General features: G+C 43.9%; 1 protein-coding gene across 1 annotated transcript in view; it reads left to right on the forward strand.

Annotated features, from left to right (window-relative positions):
- The window catches only part of LOC121537106 (ras-associated and pleckstrin homology domains-containing protein 1-like), a 217,519-nt gene that overhangs the window by 67,902 nt on the left and 131,675 nt on the right, over nucleotides 1-17,942 (forward strand). Inside the window, 1 exon segment of the mRNA XM_041844881.2 lies at nucleotides 1,328-1,397. The gene's annotated coding sequence lies outside the window, so the exon portion shown is untranslated.

Consider the following 17,942-nt stretch of genomic DNA (forward strand, 5'->3'; position numbering starts at 1 on the left):
ATGTGTCGTCAGCAAACTTAATGATGGTGTTGAAGTCGTGTTTGGCCACGCAGTCGTAGGTGAACATGGAGTACAGGAGGGGACTAAGCACGCACCCTTGAGGGGCCCCAGTGTTGAGGATCAGCGTGGCAGACGTGTTGTTGCCTACCCTTACCACCTGGGGGCAGCCCGTCAGGAAGTCCAGGATCCAGTTGCAGAGGGAGGTGTTTAGTCCCAGGGTCCTTAGCTTAGTGATGAGCTTTGTGGGCACTATGGTGTTGAACGCTGAGCTGTAGCCAATGAACAGCATTCTCACATAGGTGTTCCTGTTGTCCAGGTGGGAAAGGGCAGTGTGGAGTGCGTCATCTGTGGATGTGTTGGGGCGGTATGCTAATTGGAGTGGGTCTAGGGTATCGGGGATGATGCTGCTGATGTGAGCCATGACCAGCCTTTCAAAGCACTTCATGTCTACCGACGTGAGTGCTAGGGGGCGGTAATCATTTAGGCAGGCTACCGAGAGCGCTATCACACAGTCGTCCAGAACAGCTGGTGCTCTCATGCATGCTTCAGTGTTGCTTGCCTCGAAGCGAGCACAAAAGGCATTTAGCTCATCTGGTAGGCTCGCGTCACTTGGTAGCTCGCGGCTGGGTTTCCTTTTGTAGTCTGATGTGATCAAGACCTTTAAACAGGTCAACATTCACAAGGCCGCGGGGCCAGACGGATTACCAGGACGTGTACTCAAAGCATGCGCGGACCAACTGGCAAGTGTCTTCACTGACATTTTCAGCCTCTCCCTGACCGAGTCTGTAATACCTACATGTTTCAAGCAGACCACCATAGTCCCTGTGCCCAAGGAAGCGAAGGTAACCGTAATAGTACTGGATGCTGCTGTCAATTTAACCTTTTATTAAACATAGAAGTCCCTTTTAAGATTAATAATCTATTTTTCGAGGGAGAATATGATAGATAAGAGACCATAGGGCAGGTGGTTTTCCTCACAATCCATTTCAGCCCATACCAGACGTACTGATACAATGCTACTCTGCTGGTGTGGCTCCTGTGGCCTCGTGTCCCAAATGGCCCCCTATTCCCTGCTCTTGACCAGGGCTTGCATAGGGCCCATCTGGTCAAAAGTAGTGCACTATATAGGGAATATAGGGTGCCATTTGGGAAACACAATTGATGTCTACAGTAATAGTTCCAGTTAGCTGAGTCTGTAGAAAGCAGTGGGTATAAGTGGATTGATATTTGGCGTTGCATTGAATCCACATGAATCATAGTTCTGCACTCTCTGCTCTGAATAAATTACTCACTCTCTCTCTCTCTCTGTCTCTCTTTTTCCTTCAAGGTGATTTTAACTATCAGGTGGTTTCCTGACAGACTGAGGATCTTGGCTGCCCAGCTAAACTACACCAAAGGTAAGAACTGTAGTAGTGAATTATAATGTACATATCTTATGCTGTACACACAGTACCACGTGTATACCAAGACTTTGGTACTTTTTTGATACTCTTTTATCAAATGCCTCCAGCTCTCTCTCTTTCAGTGTCCCATCTCTCTCTCTCTCTCTCTCTGTCTCTCTCTCTCTCTCTCTCTGTCTCTCTCTCTCTCTCTCTCTCTCTCTGTCTCTCTCTCTGTGTCCTCTCTCTCTCTCTCTCTAGCTCTCTCTCTAGCTCTCTCTCTAGCTCTCTCTCTGTCTCTCTCTCTCTCTCTCTCTCTCTCTCTCTCTCTCTCTCTCTGTGTCCTCTCTCTCTCTCTCTCTCTCTCTGTGTCCTCTCTCTCTCTCTCGCTCTCTCTCTGTCTCGCTCTCTCCCTGTCTCTCTCTCTCCCTGTCTCTCTCTCTCTCTCTCTCTCTCTCTCTCTCTCCCTGTCTCTCTCTCTCTCTCTCTATCTCTCTCTCTGTGTCCTCTCTCTCTCTCTCTCTCTCTCTCTCTCTCTCTCTCTCAGTGTCTGTCTCTCTCTCTCTGTCTCTCTCTGTCTCTCTCTCTCTCTCTCTCTCTCTCTCTCTCTCTCTCTCTCTCTCTCTGTGTCCTCTCCCTGTCTCTCTCGCTCTCTCCCTGTCTCTCTCTCTCTCTCTCTCTCTCCGTCTCTGTCTCTGTCGCTCTCTCTCTCTAGCTCTCTCTCTGTCTCTCTCTAGCTCTCTCTCTCTCTAGCTCTCTCTCTCTCTCTCTCTCTCTCTCTCTCTCTCTCTCTCTATATATCATATATCTGTATTCCCAGTCATGTGAAATCCATAGATTAAGGCCTAATGAATTTATTTCAATTGACTGATTTCCTTTTATGTGACTGTAACTCAGTAAAATCTTTGACATTGTTGCATGTTGCATTTATATTTTTCTTCAGTGTATATATGTATGTGTGTGTGTGTGTATATATAAACAGGGTAGTTGTACAGGATGGGTTGTGGAGGTGGAGGACTGGGTTGATGGCTGCCTCTATGGTTAGGTCTGACTGGGTTGGTGGCTGCCTCTATGGTGTGGTCTGACTGGGTTGGTGGCTGCCTCTATGGTGTGGTCTGACTGGGTTGGTGGCTGCCTCTATGGTGTGGTCTGACTGGGTTGATGGCTGCCTCTATGGTGTGGTCTGACTGGGTTGGTGGCTGCCTCTATGGTTTGGTCTGACTGGGTTGGTGGCTGCCTCTATGGTTAGGTCTGACTGGGTTGATGGCTGCCTCTATGGTGTGGTCTGACTGGGTTGGTGGCTGCCTCTATGGTGTGGTCTGACTGGGTTGATGGCTGCCTCTATGGTGTGGTCTGACTGGGTTGGTGGCTGCCTCTATGGTGTGGTCTGACTGGGTTGGTGGCTGCCTCTATGGTGTGGTCTGACTGGGTTGATGGCTGCCTCTATGGTTTGGTCTGACTGGGTTGATGGCTGCCTCTATGGTTTGGTCTGACTGGGTTGATGGCTGCCTCTATGGTTTGGTCTGACTGGGTTGATGGCTGCCTCTATGGTGTGGTCTGACTGGGTTGGTGGCTGCCTCTATGGTTTGGTCTGACTGGGTTGTGCTGCATGGTGTGGTCTGACTGGGTTGGTGGCTGCCTCTATGGTGTGGTCTGACTGGGTTGGTGGCTGCCTCTATGGTGTGGTCTGACTGGGTTGGTGGCTGCCTCTATGGTGTGGTCTGACTGGGTTGGTGGCTGCCTCTATGGTTTGGTCTGACTGGGTTGATGGTGTGGTCTGACTGGGTTGATGGCTGCCTCTATGGTGTGGTCTGACTGGGTTGATGGCTGCCTCTATGGTTTGGTCTGACTGGGTTGATGGTTTGGTCTGACTGGGTTGGTGGCTGCCTCTATGGTGTGGTCTGACTGGGTTGATGGCTGCCTCTATGGTTTGGTCTGACTGGGTTGATGGCTGCCTCTATGGTGTGGTCTGACTGGGTTGATGGCTGCCTCTGGTTTGGTCTGACTGGGTTGATGGCTGCCTCTATGGTGTGGTCTGACTGGGTTGGTGGCTGCCTCTATGGTGTGGTCTGACTGGGTTGATGGCTGCCTCTATGGTGTGGTCTGACTGGGTTGATGGCTGCCTCTATGGTTTGGTCTGACTGGGTTGGTGGCTGCCTCTATGGTGTGGTCTGACTGGGTTGGTGGCTGCCTCTATGGTGTGGTCTGACTGGGTTGGTGGCTGCCTCTATGGTTTGGTCTGACTGGGTTGATGGTTTGGTCTGACTGGGTTGATGGCTGCCTCTATGGTGTGGTCTGACTGGGTTGATGGCTGCCTCTATGGTTTGGTCTGACTGGGTTGATGGTTTGGTCTGACTGGGTTGGTGGCTGCCTCTATGGTGTGGTCTGACTGGGTTGATGGCTGCCTCTATGGTTTGGTCTGACTGGGTTGATGGCTGCCTCTATGGTGTGGTCTGACTGGGTTGATGGCTGCCTCTGGTTTGGTCTGACTGGGTTGATGGCTGCCTCTATGGTGTGGTCTGACTGGGTTGGTGGCTGCCTCTATGGTGTGGTCTGACTGGGTTGATGGCTGCCTCTATGGTGTGGTCTGACTGGGTTGATGGCTGCCTCTATGGTTTGGTCTGACTGGGTTGGTGACTGCCTCTATGGTTAGGTCTGACTGGGTTGGTGGCTGCCTCTATGGTGTGGTCTGACTGGGTTGATGGCTGCCTCTATGGTGTGGTCTGACTGGGTTGATGGCTGCCTCTATGGTGTGGTCTGACTGGGTTGATGGCTGCCTCTATGGTGTGGTCTGACTGGGTTGATGGCTGCCTCTATGGTGTGGTCTGACTGGGTTGATGGCTGCCTCTATGGTGTGGTCTGACTGGGTTGATGGCTGCCTCTATGGTGTGGTCTGACTGGGTTGATGGCTGCCTCTATGGTTAGGTCTGACTGGGTTGGTGGCTGGGTCTGACTGGGTTGATGGCTGCCTCTATGGTGTGGTCTGACTGGGTTGATGGCTGCCTCTATGGTTTGGTCTGACTGGGTTGATGGCTGCCTCTATGGTTTGGTCTGACTGGGTTGATGGCTGCCTCTATGGTGTGGTCTGACTGGGTTGGTGGCTGCCTCTATGGTTTGGTCTGACTGGGTTGATGGCTGCCTCTATGGTTTGGTCTGACTGGGTTGATGGCTGCCTCTATGGTTTGGTCTGACTGGGTTGATGGCTGCCTCTATGGTTTGGTCTGACTGGGTTGATGGCTGCCTCTATGGTTAGGTCTGACTGGGTTGATGGCTGCCTCTGGTTTGGTCTGACTGGGTTGATGGCTGCCTCTATGGTTTGGTCTGACTGGGTTGATGGCTGCCTCTATGGTTTGGTCTGACTGGGTTGATGGCTGCCTCTGGTTTGGTCTGACTGGGTTGGTGGCTGCCTCTATGGTGTGGTCTGACTGGGTTGATGGCTGCCTCTATGGTTTGGTCTGACTGGGTTGGTGGCTGCCTCTATGGTTTGGTCTGACTGGGTTGATGGCTGCCTCTATGGTTTGGTCTGACTGGGTTGATGGCTGCCTCTATGGTGTGGTCTGACTGGGTTGGTGGCTGCCTCTATGGTGTGGTCTGACTGGGTTGATGGCTGCCTCTATGGTTTGGTCTGACTGGGTTGGTGGCTGCCTCTATGGTTTGGTCTGACTGGGTTGGTGGCTGCCTCTATGGTTTGGTCTGACTGGGTTGGTGGCTGCCTCTATGGTGTGGTCTGACTGGGTTGGTGGCTGCCTCTATGGTTTGGTCTGACTGGGTTGATGGCTGCCTCTATGATGTGGTCTGACTGGGTTGGTGGCTGCCTCTATGGTGTGGTCTGACTGGGTTGGTGGCTGCCTCTATGGTGTGGTCTGACTGGGTTGGTGGCTGCCTCTATGGTTTGGTCTGACTGGGTTGATGGCTGCCTCTATGATGTGGTCTGACTGGGTTGGTGGCTGCCTCTATGGTGTGGTCTGACTGGGTTGATGGCTGCCTCTATGGTTTGGTCTGACTGGGTTGATGGCTGCCTCTATGATGTGGTCTGACTGGGTTGATGGCTGCCTCTGGTTTGGTCTGACTGGGTTGATGGCTGCCTCTATGGTTTGGTCTGACTGGGTTGGTGGCTGCCTCTATGGTGTGGTCTGACTGGGTTGGTGGCTGCCTCTATGGTTTGGTCTGACTGGGTTGATGGCTGCCTCTACGGTTTGGTCTGACTGGGTTGATGGCTGCCTCTATGGTGTGGTCTGACTGGGTTGATGGTTTGGGCTGACTGGGTTGATGGCTGCCTCTATGGTGTGGTCTGACTGGGTTGATGGCTGCCTCTATGGTTTGGTCTGACTGGGTTGGTGGCTGCCTCTATGGTGTGGTCTGACTGGGTTGATGGCTGCCTCTATGGTGTGGTCTGACTGGGTTGATGGCTGCCTCTATGGTGTGGTCTGACTGGGTTGATGGCTGCCTCTATGGTTTGGTCTGACTGGGTTGATGGCTGCCTCTATGGTGTGGTCTGACTGGGTTGATGGCTGCCTCTATGGTGTGGTCTGACTGGGTTGATGGCTGCCTCTATGGTGTGGTCTGACTGGGTTGGTGGCTGCCTCTATGGTTTGGTCTGACTGGGTTGATGGCTGCCTCTATGGTGTGGTCTGACTGGGTTGATGGCTGCCTCTATGGTGTGGTCTGACTGGGTTGGTGGCTGCCTCTATGGTGTGGTCTGACTGGGTTGATGGCTGCCTCTATGGTGTGGTCTGACTGGGTTGATGGCTGCGGTGTTTTCTTGCTTCCTACCAGAAGAGCCTGTCTTTACTCTGTCGTAATGAGAAGGTAATTTAACACTCATGTAGTAGGTCAGGAAGCCATGTCTGTCATTTAGTCCTATTATTTATGGCAATGCCAAGACCGAGCCTGTCTTTTAGGCAGATTACATTGAATATGATCAAATATGATTTTTAACTAGATAGTAACCTTACAAGTGAAGTTGTGGGGCTTGCTGTAACTCTTTAAAAGTATTTTTGTTGTAATGGAAGAAGTTTAAAACATTTTGCTTTACTATGTAAAGAAAAGCAGTTACATATAGACAAAGTTAAATTTGGTAAACTAATTGGTCTGATTCCTTAGACTACTATATCAAACGTATTGCTTTGGATTGTGGGTCAATTAGATCACAAACATTTCTAAACTCCAGTTGAGGGTCGAAACTGATAGTGTCTACAGTAGTAATGGTAGTGACTGGTTATAGTTATAGTAGTGGTAGTGACTGGTTATAGTTATAGTAGTGGTAGTGACTGGTTATAGTTATAGTAGTGGTAGTGACTGGTTATAGTTATAGTAATGGTAGTGACTGGTTATAGTTATAGTAGTGGTAGTGACTGGTTATAGTTATAGTAGTGGTAGTGACTGGTTATAGTTATAGTAGTGGTAGTGACTGGTTATAGTTATAGTAGTGGTAGTGTCTGGTTATAGTTATAGTAGTGGTAGTGTCTACAGTAGTAATGGTAGTGACTGGTTATAGTTATAGTAGTGGTAGTGTCTACAGTAGTAATGGTAGTGACTGGTTATAGTTATAGTAGTGGTAGTGACTGGTTATAGTTATAGTAATGGTAGTGACTGGTTATAGTTATAGTAGTGGTAGTGTCTACAGTAGTAATGGTAGTGACTGGTTATAGTTATAGTAATGGTAGTGACTGGTTATAGTTATAGTAGTGGTAGTGACTGGTTATAGTTATAGTAGTGGTAGTGACTGGTTATAGTTATAGTAGTGGTAGTGACTGGTTATAGTTATAGTAATGGTAGTGACTGGTTATAGTTATAGTAGTGGTAGTGTCTACAGTAGTAATGGTAGTGACTGGTTATAGTTATAGTAGTGGTAGTGACTGGTTATAGTTATAGTAGTGGTAGTGACTGGTTATAGTTATAGTAGTGGTAGTGTCTACAGTAGTAATGGTAGTGACTGGTTATAGTTATAGTAATGGTAGTGACTGGTTATAGTTATAGTAGTGGTAGTGTCTACAGTAGTAATGGTAGTGACTGGTTATAGTTATAGTAGTGGTAGTGACTGGTTATAGTTATAGTAGTGGTAGTGTCTACAGTAGTAATGGTAGTGACTGGTTATAGTTATAGTAGTGGTAGTGACTGGTTATAGTTATAGTAATGGTAGTGACTGGTTATAGTTATAGTAGTGGTAGTGACTGGTTATAGTTATAGTAGTGGTAGTGACTGGTTATAGTAGTGGTAGTGACTGGTTATAGTTATAGTAGTGGTAGTGTCTACAGTAGTAATGGTAGTGACTGGTTATAGTTATAGTAGTGGTAGTGACTGGTTATAGTTATAGTAATGGTAGTGACTGGTTCTAGTTATAGTAGTGGTAGTGACTGGTTATAGTTATAGTAGTGGTAGTGTCTACAGTAGTAATGGTAGTGACTGGTTATAGTAATAGTAGTGGTAGTGACTGGTTATAGTTATAGTAATGGTAGTGACTGGTTATAGTAGTGGTAGTGACTGGTTATAGTTATAGTAGTGGTAGTGACTGGTTATAGTTATAGTAGTGGTAGTGACTGGTTATAGTTATAGTAATGGTAGTGACTGGTTATAGTTATAGTAATGGTAGTGTCTGCAGTAGTAATGGTAGTGACTGGTTATAGTTATAGTAGTGGTAGTGACTGGTTATAGTTATAGTAGTGGTAGTGACTGGTTATAGTTAAAGTAATGGTAGTGACTGGTTATAGTTATAGTAGTGGTAGTGTCTACAGTAGTAATGGTAGTGACTGGTTATAGTTATAGTAGTGGTAGTGACTGGTTATAGTTATAGTAGTGGTAGTGACTGGTTATAGTTATAGTAATGGTAGTGACTGGTTATAGTTATAGTAGTGGAAGTGTCTACAGTAGTAATGGTAGTGACTGGTTATAGTTATAGTAGTGGTAGTGACTGGTTATAGTTATAGTAATGGTAGTGACTGGTTATAGTTATAGTAGTGGTAGTGTCTACAGTAGTAATGGTAGTGACTGGTTATAGTTATAGTAGTGGTAGTGACTGGTTATAGTTATAGTAGTGGTAGTGTCTACAGTAGTAATGGTAGTGACTGGTTATAGTTATAGTAGTGGTAGTGACTGGTTATAGTTATAGTAATGGTAGTGACTGGTTATAGTTATAGTAGTGGTAGTGACTGGTTATAGTTATAGTAGTGGTAGTGACTGGTTATAGTTATAGTAGTGGTAGTGACTGGTTATAGTTATAGTAGTGGTAGTGTCTACAGTAGTAATGGTAGTGACTGGTTATAGTTATAGTAGTGGTAGTGACTGGTTATAGTTATAGTAGTGGTAGTGACTGGTTATAGTTATAGTAGTGGTAGTGACTGGTTATAGTTATAGTAGTGGTAGTGACTGGTTATAGTAATGGTAGTGACTGGTTATAGTTATAGTAGTGGTAGTGACTGGTTATAGTTATAGTAGTGGTAGTGTCTACAGTAGTAATGGTAGTGACTGGTTATAGTTATAGTAGTGGTAGTGACTGGTTATAGTTATAGTAATGGTAGTGACTGGTTATAGTTATAGTAGTGGTAGTGACTGGTTATAGTTATAGTAGTGGTAGTGTCTACGGTAGTAATGGTAGTGACTGGTTATAGTTATAGTAGTGGTAGTGACTGGTTATAGTTATAGTAATGGTAGTGACTGGTTATAGTTATAGTAGTGGTAGTGACTGGTTATAGTTATAGTAGTGGTAGTGACTGGTTATAGTTATAGTAGTGGTAGTGACTGGTTATAGTTATAGTAGTGGTAGTGTCTACAGTAGTAATGGTAGTGACTGGTTATAGTTATAGTAGTGGTAGTGACTGGTTATAGTTATAGTAGTGGTAGTGACTGGTTATAGTTATAGTAGTGGTAGTGACTGGTTATAGTTATAGTAGTGGTAGTGACTGGTTATAGTAATGGTAGTGACTGGTTATAGTTATAGTAGTGGTAGTGACTGGTTATAGTTATAGTAGTGGTAGTGTCTACAGTAGTAATGGTAGTGACTGGTTATAGTTATAGTAGTGGTAGTGACTGGTTATAGTTATAGTAATGGTAGTGACTGGTTATAGTTATAGTAGTGGTAGTGACTGGTTATAGTTATAGTAGTGGTAGTGTCTACAGTAGTAATGGTAGTGACTGGTTATAGTTATAGTAGTGGTAGTGACTGGTTATAGTTATAGTAGTGGTAGTGACTGGTTATAGTTATAGTAGTGGTAGTGACTGGTTATAGTTATAGTAATGGTAGTGACTGGTTATAGTTATAGTAATGGTAGTGTCTGCAGTAGTAATGGTAGTGACTGGTTATAGTTATAGTAGTGGTAGTGACTGGTTATAGTTATAGTAGTGGTAGTGACTGGTTATAGTTATAGTAATGGTAGTGTCTGGTTATAGTTATAGTAGTGGTAGTGACTGGTTATAGTAGTGGTAGTGACTGGTTATAGTAGTGGTAGTGACTGGTTATAGTAATGGTAGTGGTAGTGACTGGTTATAGTAGTGGTAGTGACTGGTTATAGTAATGGTAGTGACTGGTTATAGTTATAGTAGTGGTAGTGACTGGTTATAGTTATAGTAGTGGTAGTGACTGGTTATAGTAGTGGTAGTGACTGGTTATAGTTATAGTAGTGGTAGTGACTGGTTATAGTTATAGTAATGGTAGTGTCTGGTTATAGTTATAGTAGTGGTAGTGACTGGTTATAGTTATAGTAGTGGTAGTGTCTACAGTAGTAATGGTAGTGACTGGTTATAGTTATAGTAGTGGTAGTGACTGGTTATAGTTATAGTAGTGGTAGTGACTGGTTATAGTTATAGTAGTGGTAGTGACTGGTTATAGTTATAGTAGTGGTAGTGTCTACAGTAGTAATGGTAGTGACTGGTTATAGTTATAGTAGTGGTAGTGTCTGGTTATAGTAATGGTAGTGACTGGTTATAGTTATAGTAATGGTAGTGACTGGTTATAGTTATAGTAGTGGTAGTGACTGGTTATAGTTATAGTAGTGGTAGTGACTGGTTATAGTAGTGGTAGTGACTGGTTATAGTTATAGTAGTAGTAGTGTCTACAGTAGTAATGGTAGTGACTGGTTATAGTTATAGTAGTGGTAGTGACTGGTTATAGTTATAGTAGTGGTAGTGTCTGGTTATAGTTATAGTAGTGGTAGTGACTGGTTATAGTTATAGTAATGGTAGTGACTGGTTATAGTTATAGTAATGGTAGTGACTTGTTATAGTTATAGTAGTGGTAGTGTCTACAGTAGTAATGGTAGTGACTGGTTATAGTTATAGTAATGGTAGTGTCTGGTTATAGTTATAGTAGTGGTAGTGTCTACAGTAGTAATGGTAGTGACTGGTTATAGTTATAGTAATGGTAGTGACTGGTTATAGTTATAGTAGTGGTAGTGTCTACAGTAGTAATGGTAGTGACTGGTTATAGTTATAGTAGTGGTAGTGACTGGTTATAGTAGTGGTAGTGTCTACAGTAGTAATGGTAGTGACTGGTTATAGTAGTGGTAGTGACTGGTTATAGTTATAGTAGTGGTAGTGACTGGTTATAGTAGTGGTAGTGTCTACAGTAGTAATGGTAGTGACTGGTTATAGTTATAGTAATGGTATTGACTGGTTATAGTTATAGTAGTGGTAGTGACTGGTTATAGTTATAGTAGTGGTAGTGACTGGTTATAGTTATAGTAGTGGTAGTGACTGGTTATAGTTATAGTAATGGTAGTGACTGGTTATAGTTATAGTAGTGGTAGTGTCTACAGTAGTAATGGTAGTGACTGGTTATAGTAGTGGTAGTGACTGGTTATAGTTATAGTAGTGGTAGTGACTGGTTATAGTTATAGTAGTGGTAGTGACTGGTTATAGTAGTGGTAGTGACTGGTTATAGTTATAGTAGTGGTAGTGACTGGTTATAGTAGTGGTAGTGACTGGTTATAGTTATAGTAGTGGTAGTGACTGGTTATAGTAGTGGTAGTGTCTACAGTAGTAATGGTAGTGACTGGTTATAGTTATAGTAGTGGTAGTGACTGGTTATAGTTATAGTAGTGGTAGTGTCTACAGTAGTAATGGTAGTGACTGGTTATAGTAATAGTAGTGGTAGTGTCTACAGTAGTAATGGTAGTGACTGGTTATAGTTATAGTAGTGGTAGTGACTGGTTATAGTTATAGTAGTGGTAGTGACTGGTTATAGTTATAGTAGTGGTAGTGACTGGTTATAGTTATAGTAGTGGTAGTGACTGGTTATAGTAGTGGTAGTGTCTACAGTAGTAATGGTAGTGACTGGTTATAGTAGTGGTAGTGACTGGTTATAGTTATAGTAGTGGTAGTGACTGGTTATAGTAGTGGTAGTGTCTACAGTAGTAATGGTAGTGACTGGTTATAGTTATAGTAGTGGTAGTGTCTACAGTAGTAATGGTAGTGACTGGTTATAGTTATAGTAGTGGTGGTGACTACAGTAGTAATGGTAGTAACTGGTTATAGTTATAGTAATGGTAGTGACTTGTTATAGTAGTGGTAGTGACTGGTTATAGTTATAGTAGTGGTAGTGACTGGTTATAGTTATAGTAATGGTAGTGACTGGTTATAGTTATAGTAGTGGTAGTGACTGGTTATAGTAGTGGTAGTGTCTACAGTAGTAATGGTAGTGACTGGTTATAGTTATAGTAGTGGTAGTGACTGGTTATAGTAGTGGTAGTGTCTACAGTAGTAATGGTAGTGACTGGTTATAGTTATAGTAATGGTAGTGACTGGTTATAGTTATAGTAGTGGTAGTGACTGGTTATAGTTATAGTAGTGGTAGTGACTGGTTATAGTTATAGTAATGGTAGTGACTGGTTATAGTTATAGTAATGGTAGTGACTGGTTATAGTTATAGTAGTGGTAGTGACTGGTTATTGTTATAGTAGTGGTAGTGACTGGTTATAGTTATAGTAATGGTAGTGACTGGTTATAGTTATAGTAGTGGTAGTGTCTACAGTAGTAATGGTAGTGACTGGTTATAGTTATAGTAGTGGTAGTGACTGGTTATAGTTATAGTAATGGTAGTGACTGGTTATAGTAATGGTAGTGTCTGGTTATAGTTATAGTAGTGGTAGTGACTGGTTATAGTAGTGGTAGTGACTGGTTATAGTTATAGTAGTGGTAGTGACTGGTTATAGTTATAGTAATGGTAGTGACTGGTTATAGTTATAGTAGTGGTAGTGACTGGTTATAGTTATAGTAGTGGTAGTGACTGGTTATAGTTATAGTAGTGGTAGTGACTGGTTATAGTTATAGTAATGGTAGTGACTGGTTATAGTAATGGTAGTGTCTGGTTATAGTTATAGTAGTGGTAGTGACTGGTTATAGTTATAGTAGTGGTAGTGACTGGTTATAGTTATAGTAATGGTTGTGACTGGTTATAGTTATAGTAATGGTAGTGACTGGTTATAGTTATAGTAGTGGTAGTGACTGGTTATAGTAGTGGTAGTGTCTACAGTAGTAATGGTAGTGACTGGTTATAGTTATAGTAGTGGTAGTGACTGGTTATAGTTATAGTAATGGTAGTGACTGGTTATAGTTATAGTAGTGGTAGTGACTGGTTATAGTTATAGTAGTGGTAGTGACTGGTTATAGTTATAGTAATGGTAGTGACTGGTTATAGTTATAGTAATGGTAGTGACTGGTTATAGTTATAGTAGTGGTAGTGACTGGTTATTGTTATAGTAGTGGTAGTGACTGGTTATAGTTATAGTAATGGTAGTGACTGGTTATAGTTATAGTAGTGGTAGTGTCTACAGTAGTAATGGTAGTGACTGGTTATAGTTATAGTAGTGGTAGTGACTGGTTATAGTTATAGTAATGGTAGTGACTGGTTATAGTAATGGTAGTGTCTGGTTATAGTTATAGTAGTGGTAGTGACTGGTTATAGTAGTGGTAGTGACTGGTTATAGTTATAGTAGTGGTAGTGACTGGTTATAGTTATAGTAATGGTAGTGACTGGTTATAGTTATAGTAGTGGTAGTGACTGGTTATAGTTATAGTAGTGGTAGTGACTGGTTATAGTTATAGTAGTGGTAGTGACTGGTTATAGTTATAGTAGTGGTAGTGACTGGTTATAGTTATAGTAATGGTAGTGTCTGGTTATAGTTATAGTAGTGGTAGTGACTGGTTATAGTAGTGGTAGTGACTGGTTATAGTTATAGTAATGGTAGTGTCTACAGTAGTAATGGTAGTGACCAGAGCAGTAATTGTGTTGTCAGTAGCTGTGCGGGTCAGTGGCTGTGTGGGTCAGTGGCTGTGTGGGTCAGTGGCTGTGTGGGTCAGTGGCTGTGTGGGTCAGTGGCTGTGGGTCAGTGGCTGTGTGGGTCAGTGGCGCTGTGGTTTTGTTCAGTAGTTGTGTGGTTATGGTCAGTATTCATCTTGGGAATTTGACGTGCTATGCAGAGGTTGTCTCCCTCCGAGGCACGTGTAGCTAGGCAACCCCCTGCTGTTGCCTTGGCAACCCCCTGCTGTTTCCTTGGCAGGCCTGCTCCATCCATGGCTAAAGCCAGTGTGAGAAACATGCTAACAAACGTTTGTGCTATGAAACTAAATAAATACTGCACACTGACCCACAAAACGTATTTGCTAGATTCATGATAGTGTTAGACAAATCAATGAAAGTGAACTTCAAAATGTGATGTTGTTTTATTGGAATTTGCAGCTGTTGTTGGTAAGTAATGAATCCGCTAGCTTTTGACATGACTTACTGCATCGTTCATAAATGCAGTTGATGGGTTACTAAAACCACTCTACCTCTTGATTGGTAGAAGCTATTCTTATTCTGATTTCAGATTTGAAAAGCAGAGAAGTAGAGGAAGATTTTATACTCTGTGCATTTTATTCTTGTTGGGGGGTGGTCAAAATGGCAGTTTCAAGAAGTTAGGGGAAAAAAGCAGTTGATGCAGTTACTAAAATAGCTGTACTGTTTGATTGGAATAAGATATTATAATTTTTTTGACTTGAAGAGGAAAGAAATAGAGGAAGATTGCATACCCTCTAACATTTTGTCTATATTGTTGGCAAAGTGGACCAAGTAACTGATTTGTGTCAAAAGTTGTATTGTTGCATTTACTGTGAATGGAATATTAGAAGTGATGATGTCACAATGGGACCTTTAGAATGTTGTGGAAATCCCATGAAAGTAGATGGAGATGCACAAAAAAATCACTATAAGCTTAATAATTCAAAAAGTATAAAAGATACACTACATGACTAAAAGTATGTGGACACCTGCTGGTCGAACATCTCCTTCCTAAATCATGGGCGTTAATTATGGAGTTGGTCCCCCCCATTGCTGCTATAACAGCCTCCACTGTTATGGGAAGGCTTTCCACTAGATGTTGGAACATTGCTGCGGGGACTTGCTTCCATTCAGCCACAAGAGCATTAGTGAGGTCGGGCACTGATGTTCTTGCTTCCAGAGGCAGTTTGGAACTCGGTAGTGAGTGTTGCAACCGAGGATAGACGATTTTTACACGCTTCAGCACTCGGCGGTCCCGTTCTGTGAGCTTGTGTAGCCTACCGCTTAGCGGCTGAGCCGTTGTTGCTCCTAGACGTTTCCACTTCACAATAACAACATTTACAGTTGACCGGGGCAACTCTAGCAGGGCACAAATCTGACAAACTGACTTGTTGGAAAGGTGGCATCCTATGACGGTGCCATGTTGAAAGTCACTGAGGTCTTCAGTATGGGCCATTCTACTGCCAATGTTTGTCTATGGAGATTGCATGGCTGTGTGCTCAATTTTATACACCTGTCAGCAACGGGTGTGGCTGAAATAGCCGAATCCACTAATTCTGAAGGGGTGTCCACATACTGTTGTATATAGCACACTATCCCAGACCAGTCTGTTTTAAAGTTTGAATGACGTTTGTAGCTTAGGAGGAGTAACGTTCCAAATAAGAAGAAGAAGTATGTTGAAGATTTAAAGTGGGGTCTCTCTTGCTTCGCAAGCCACATTAAAAAAATTAAAAATTATTAGTCATATTTTTTATAATTAGTAACACTTTATTTCTCAAAACTAGGACCATTCATGTAAAATGCTATCATCCATTGAACTATCTTGAAGTATTCTTCAGGAGTGTGATGGCTAATTGGGTTAATGTTTCCTCTGGAATAGCACACTGCTCCCTTCCTCCATCCATCATGCCTTCCTCTATTTGTGTCCCAGGCTGAACAGACCCTCAGCAGGTGTAGGGCAGGTACTGACAACTCTCTCTCTCTCTGGGGTGCTCAGCTCCTGCTGCTCTCTCTGGGGTGCTCAGCTCCTGCTGCTCTCTCTGGGGTGCTCAGCTCCTGCTGCTCTCTCTGGGGTGCTCAGCTCCTGCTGCTGTGGAAGTTGAGTATAGCCTCCATGAGCTCTGAGCCTCAACAACCTGCCCTGGGCCTGTCTCTCAGTCCCTGAAGCACTTGGGAGCACCAGAGACCTAGGCAAGGACGAAGTGGCAGTTCTGGTCATAAACTGTTAGGGGTACAGGATACAGATGAGCTAGAAGTAAAGACTCTAGTCAGAGGCCTGTTGTAAGCTACGGTAGGAAACACCCCAACAGCTAAATGTGATTTCCATCAGTTTCGGGGAGCGAGTCTCTGTGGTGTACTGTACTGTGAGTGAACACTGGAGCAGCATCATCCTGTTAGGCCTGTCATATAGAACACGGGAGCAGCATCATCCTGTTAGCCCTGTCATATAGAACACTGGAGCAGCATCATCCTGTTAGCCCTGTCATATAGAACACAGGAGCAGCATCATCCTGTTAGCCCTGTCATATAGAACACAGGAGCAGCATCATCCTGTTAGCCCTGTCATATAGAACACTGGAGCAGCATCATCCTGTTAGCCCTGTCATATAGAACACTGGAGCAGCATCATCCTGTTAGCCCTGTCATATAGAACACTGGAGCAGCATCATCCTGTTAGCCCTGTCATATAGAACACTGGAGCAGCATCATCCTGTTAGCCCTGTTATATAGAACACTGGAGCAGCATCATCCTGTTAGCCCTGTCATATAGAACACTGGAGCATCATCATCCTGTTAGCCCTGTCATATAGAACACTGGAGCAGCATCATCCTGTTAGCCCTGTTATATAGAACACTGGAGCAGCATCATCCTGTTAGCCCTGTTATATAGAACACTGGAGCAGCATCATCCTGTTAGGCCTGTCATATAGAACACTGGAGCAGCATCATCCTGTTAGCCCTGTCATATAGAACACAGGAGCAGCATCATCCTGTTAGCCCTGTCATATAGAACACTGGAGCAGCATCATCCTGTTAGCCCTGTCATATAGAACACTGGAGCAGCATCATCCTGTTAGCCCTGTTATATAGAACACTGGAGCAGCATCATCCTGTTAGCCCTGTTATATAGAACACTGGAGCAGCATCATCCTGTTAGGCCTGTCATATAGAACACTGGAGCAGCATCATCCTGTTAGCCCTGTCATATAGAACACAGGAGCAGCATCATCCTGTTAGCCCTGTCATATAGAACACTGGAGCAGCATCATCCTGTTAGCCCTGTCATATAGAACACTGGAGCAGCATCATCCTGTTAGCCCTGTCATATAGAACACTGGAGCAGCATCATCCTGTTAGGCCTGTTATATAGAACACTGGAGCAGCATCATCCTGTTAGGCCTGTTATATAGAACACTGGAGCAGCATCATCCTGTTAGGCCTGTTATATAGAACACTGGAGCAGCATCATCCTGTTAGCCCTGTCATATAGAACACTGGAGCAGCATCATCCTGTTAGACCTGTTATATAGAACACTGGAGCAGCATCATCCTGTTAGCCCTGTCATATAGAACACTGGAGCAGCATCATCCTGTTAGACCTGTTATATAGAACACTGGAGCATCATCATCCTGTTAGGCCTGTTATATAGAACACTGGAGCAGCATCATCCTGTTAGGCCTGTTATATAGAACACTGGAGCAGCATCATCCTGTTAGCCCTGTCATATAGAACACTGGAGCAGCATCATCCTGTTAGCCCTGTCATATAGAACACTGGAGCAGCATCATCCTGTTAGCCCTGTCATATAGAACACTGGAGCAGCATCATCCTGTTAGCCCTGTCATATAGAACACTGGAGCAGCATCATCCTGTTAGCCCTGTCATATAGAACACTGGAGCAGCATCATCCTGTTAGCCCTGTCATATAGAACACTGGAGCAGCATCATCCTGTTAGCCCTGTCATATAGAACACTGGAGCAGCATCATCCTGTTAGCCCTGTCATATAGAACACTGGAGCAGCATCATCCTGTTAGCCCTGTCATATAGAACACTGGAGCAGCATCATCCTGTTAGCCCTGTCATATAGAACACTGGAGCAGCATCATCCTGTTAGCCCTGTCATATAGAACACTGGAGCAGCATCATCCTGTTAGCCCTGTCATATAGAACACAGGAGCAGCATCATCCTGTTAGCCCTGTTATATAGAACACTGGAGCAGCATCATCCTGTTAGGCCTGTTATATAGAACACTGGAGCAGCATCATCCTGTTAGGCCTGTTATATAGAACACTGGAGCAGCATCATCCTG

This window comes from Coregonus clupeaformis, chromosome 23 (genome assembly GCF_020615455.1).
Source record: "Coregonus clupeaformis isolate EN_2021a chromosome 23, ASM2061545v1, whole genome shotgun sequence".
In the NCBI taxonomy this organism is placed as follows: Eukaryota; Metazoa; Chordata; class Actinopteri; order Salmoniformes; family Salmonidae; genus Coregonus; species Coregonus clupeaformis.